At 42.6% G+C, this 4,169-nt stretch overlaps 1 protein-coding gene across 24 annotated transcripts in view; it reads left to right on the forward strand.

Moving 5' to 3' along the window:
- tcf4 (transcription factor 4) overlaps nt 1–4,169 on the forward strand; it is a 162,241-nt gene that overhangs the window by 102,073 nt on the left and 55,999 nt on the right. The window lies entirely within an intron of this gene.

Raw genomic sequence — 4,169 nt, forward strand, 5'->3', positions numbered from 1 at the left:
TGTGAAGAAACTGCTTCATTCTAATATATTTATAGGGCAGGGTTAACATCAGTTGGAATTATTATTAGATAGGTATTTTTGTGGTCCCTGTCGCAATTTCACAAATGGTGATTCATGAGCATCTTAAAATATATTTTTAAAAGGATGTGGAAATTATTCTGGAGGTGTCAGTTAACACTGGAGGTGTCATGTGTCTCTCATTGTGACGTACCTGTGAAATATCATGGCCTGGGAAGAGGTGACAGCAGAGAGAGAGAGAGAGAGAGAGAGAGAGAGAGAGGGAGAGAGGAGGGAGAGAATATGTTGAGGTGTTATAGAAAAACAGACTGTACAGAAATAATTCCCGGTGTGTGTGTTGTGTAAGTGAGAGTGGTCTTTGAACCTGGTGGGGAGAGAGATGGAGAGGCGGCTTTGCGTACAGCTCTCCTTTGCTGTCCTGACTTCACCATCTGATTCCAATCAGAAGGGGCTTGTGGAGGCCCACAGGGAGCTGAGTACACCTTTCCAAAGGCCCTCTGGACATGCTGCCATTGCTATCTCGCTCACAGTTGCCGGCACATCAAAGCTCGGGTTTAGAAAGGAATAATGACAATAGCACAATTTGAAGGAAAATGTAAACATTTTGCCCTTTTATAAAGGAGACTGATACATGCTCACACACTTTTTTAAAAGGTGCAATGCAAATGTAGAAATAGTTATTATCAGAATGGTAATGATTTTTAATTCTTTCCTTTGAATTATTATTATTAACATTTTTTTTTAATTTTTTTTTTTTTTTAATTATGAAAAATGTATTTGAAATTAATTTGAATGAGAAGTACAATTCACCTGCGGAGAAGTAAATACATCAGGTTAGTTTAGCATAGTATTTTGTTAGACAAAGGAAACGTAGAACGCTGAGAATGTGCACCTGTTAAAATCAGTTGGATATTTCTCCTGGTTTCGGTGCCGTCCCTTCCTCTCCCAGAGTGGCAAGAGGTAGGCGGCAGAGGCTCGATGCCCTGGCGCAATGATGCCCGGCTCACTCTCCCTATGCCCTGATGCCACACGTTAGCATCACCGCGCTTGCCGTGGTAAACACAGGGCTCAGTGTGGTGTGCATGAGCCCCACAATCCCATTTTTTGTTTATGATACGACGACCATTGTGAGGCCCTGGGTAGCTGCATTGTGAGGCCCTGGGTAGCTGCATTGTGCGGCTCTTGATTCGGTGCCAAGCATCTTACTGAGCTTGTTTACGCTCACCATTCGGCGGTTAAAAAACAGCTAGGACGACATCGCTCGCATCCGCACCAAAGCATGCCAAGTTGCAGCACATTATCGTCTGGTTAAAACATTTTTGTCTGATGTTTCTTTGCATGAGCGGGATGCTGTACAGTATGTTGTCTGCGTGTGTGCGTTTGCGCTAGGAGCTCAGGCCGGGGGCTGTCCGACTACAGGGAATGATCGCAGGGGTAACTGGAGCAGGCTTGAGGCTTGGGCCTGGGTTATGCGGGAGCTGGGAGCTGGAGGAACAGCCTCTGCTTAATGAATGAACAAAAGAGAGGGGCCCAGCAAAAACAAAAGGCCTGCACACAAGCCCCCTTCAGCCAGCGCGGCCCACTCCACATTCTTATGCAAAGAGGACGTTTGAATATTCCTCAAGTTTTAATTAGCTTGCTGACTCGGGTTGCAGACAGAAATGGCAAGTCCTCACAACTGAAACTGACATTTAGAAAAGCGCATACAGTACATAGAAAATTAAAATTAGGGTTGATAAATTTGTATACTAAAAAGATGCAATTTTAAAGTATGTGAAAAATGTTGAATAGAATCATATATTTTCATCTATGGTTAGATTTTCTTTCAGTTTTAATTGATTCTTTTTTTGTTAATAGTCATTTGCAAACTGGAAAATCTGATTGTCTAGAAAATACATAATATTTGATTATGTGTTGATGAAGATTGTAGCCATTTAATGTTTGTAAAATTAATTATTGACATTTGTCATTTCTGATATAGATCTATTAATCTGATTCAGTTCATCTGATTTTCAAGAAAAAAATGTTAGTGATGCTAATTCAATAATAATAACAATAATAATAATAATAATAATAATAATAATAATTACATAGAAGTTACATAGAAGGAGAAATTTTGCATAATTTTACCTAATGTCTTTCTTGATTCTTTTTCAACTCAAAGTTCAAGATGCCAAATCAATTCAGGATTATTCTCAGTTTCCACACATCCGGTCCATGCTAGTTAACACTTGGCTCTACAGTGTAGTTGTAGTTATTGACCCCCAAGAAAATGCATTGTTGCATTTCATGATTTTACGTTTTTTTTTTTTTTTTTTTAAAGGTCAGTTGACAGAGGTAGACTTCATTGTCTCTCTCTTTCTCTCTCTCTAATGTAGAAGATCTCAACCCATCTCGTATTATTTCTATTCTTGTACTATTTTATCTGAACATACAGAACCAAAATGATGAAGGCTCCTGAGGTCCTATACATATGTACATTACTGAGAGAGTGAACAACGGTAAAAATTATATGAAAGAAAATAATTACATATGCAAAATTTTGCTGGTACTCCAATACATCTGAATCACAATACATAATTAAAGCACATTCAAAAAAAGGACATCTGAAATACAAAAATAACAAAAAACGTCGCTCTAACACTGTAAATGATGAAAGCCTGAATAAAACCCTTTTACTGGATGAGACAGTATTTTCACTTTTGCGTGGTGTGCAAATGCTGCGGTGTTGTTTGTAGTGCGGCGCCTCATGTAAACAGCACACTACCGTCCGTTTGAGGTGCCGTACCACTGTGTGTTGCATCAGTCGCCCTCTGTTTTTTTCGCTGTAGTGTGGAGTGTGTGGTTTTTTTGCTCTTGTGCCAAATCACGGCTCTCACCAAGGCTAGAGGACTGCTCCCATTGATCTCATACAGACATTCTCTCTCTCTCTCTCTCCCTCACACACACACACACACACACACACAAGCAGTAACACACAGAGGCCTGATAGAGAAGCGGCGCTCCTGTGTTGTTGCCCCCCTGAACATTCCCAGAATGTCTGGAAAAACGGGTGATCCTCGGGCAACTGAGCCTGTGCCAGTTCAACCCGCCTGAGTCAGGTGGGATCTCGACTGGGCAACTGGCATCTGTATGGAGCCTCTGTCCTACGAGGGATGAGTGTTTCCAGCCTCTGTCCTACGAGGGATGAGTGCTTCCAGTCGTGAAGGCACGTTACACTCACTCACACTTTGCTTTCTTTGTCTGTGGTTGTTTATAATACCTATGGTGACCCCCCCACACACACACACACACACACACACACACACACACACTTCTCCTTTAGGAGTGTGTGACCCAGGCCTCCATGTCTTGTTTAAGTGGATGAGATACACTTGTCCCCATTGAAATGCTTGTCCCTCATTATGAAACAAAATGGGAGCCTTTGTCAGCGGGGACTAAATCCCAGTGAAATAGGTCACAGCCCAGCAGCCCCTTCCTCAATCCTACAGACATATGCTAAATATGGAGTGGGGGGGACTAGAGTAGAGTGGATCACACCCGCGTATTGTGTTCGCTAAAATGACCCTATCATTCGAAAAAGGCAGTTCATCTTCCGAAGTGGGTAGATTTTAGAAAATGTGGTTGATTCAACACAGAGGCTATTGATACTGTGCTATCAATCTAAACATACAGCCATAGTATTATAGTGATGTAATGCACTCTTGAGTACGATTGATTCTCTCTCACTCTATTTTTTCCCTATTCACCCTGCCCTGATTGCCATACTTCAACTATCCTTCTGCAAAGGCCCCCATTCAAAAGCAGAGCAGTTTCATCCAGATAGATTCGGCTCTAATCCGCTCATCATGTGTGTGACATAATGTCTGCCATGACCAGCCCTATGTCAGTGTGTGTGTGTGTGTGTGTGTGTGTGTGTGTGTGTGTGTGTATATATAGAGTGACCGTTGATGAGGCCCTAAGTTGACCGCATCAGGCATGCCTTTCAGTGGCATCTCTGAAGATCCGTTGTGTGCTGTCACCGCGGCTGGCAGGAGACGGGCACGCGGGCAGCCCGATGGTGGCCGCTCTGTAGATGGAGCCTCTTGGTAAAGTGCCCGCCACTCACAGCGCCTGGCTCACAGGCTGTGAATAGAAATGGGTCAGCTTCT

This window comes from Alosa sapidissima, chromosome 13 (genome assembly GCF_018492685.1).
Source record: "Alosa sapidissima isolate fAloSap1 chromosome 13, fAloSap1.pri, whole genome shotgun sequence".
NCBI classification, from domain to species: Eukaryota; Metazoa; Chordata; class Actinopteri; order Clupeiformes; family Clupeidae; genus Alosa; species Alosa sapidissima.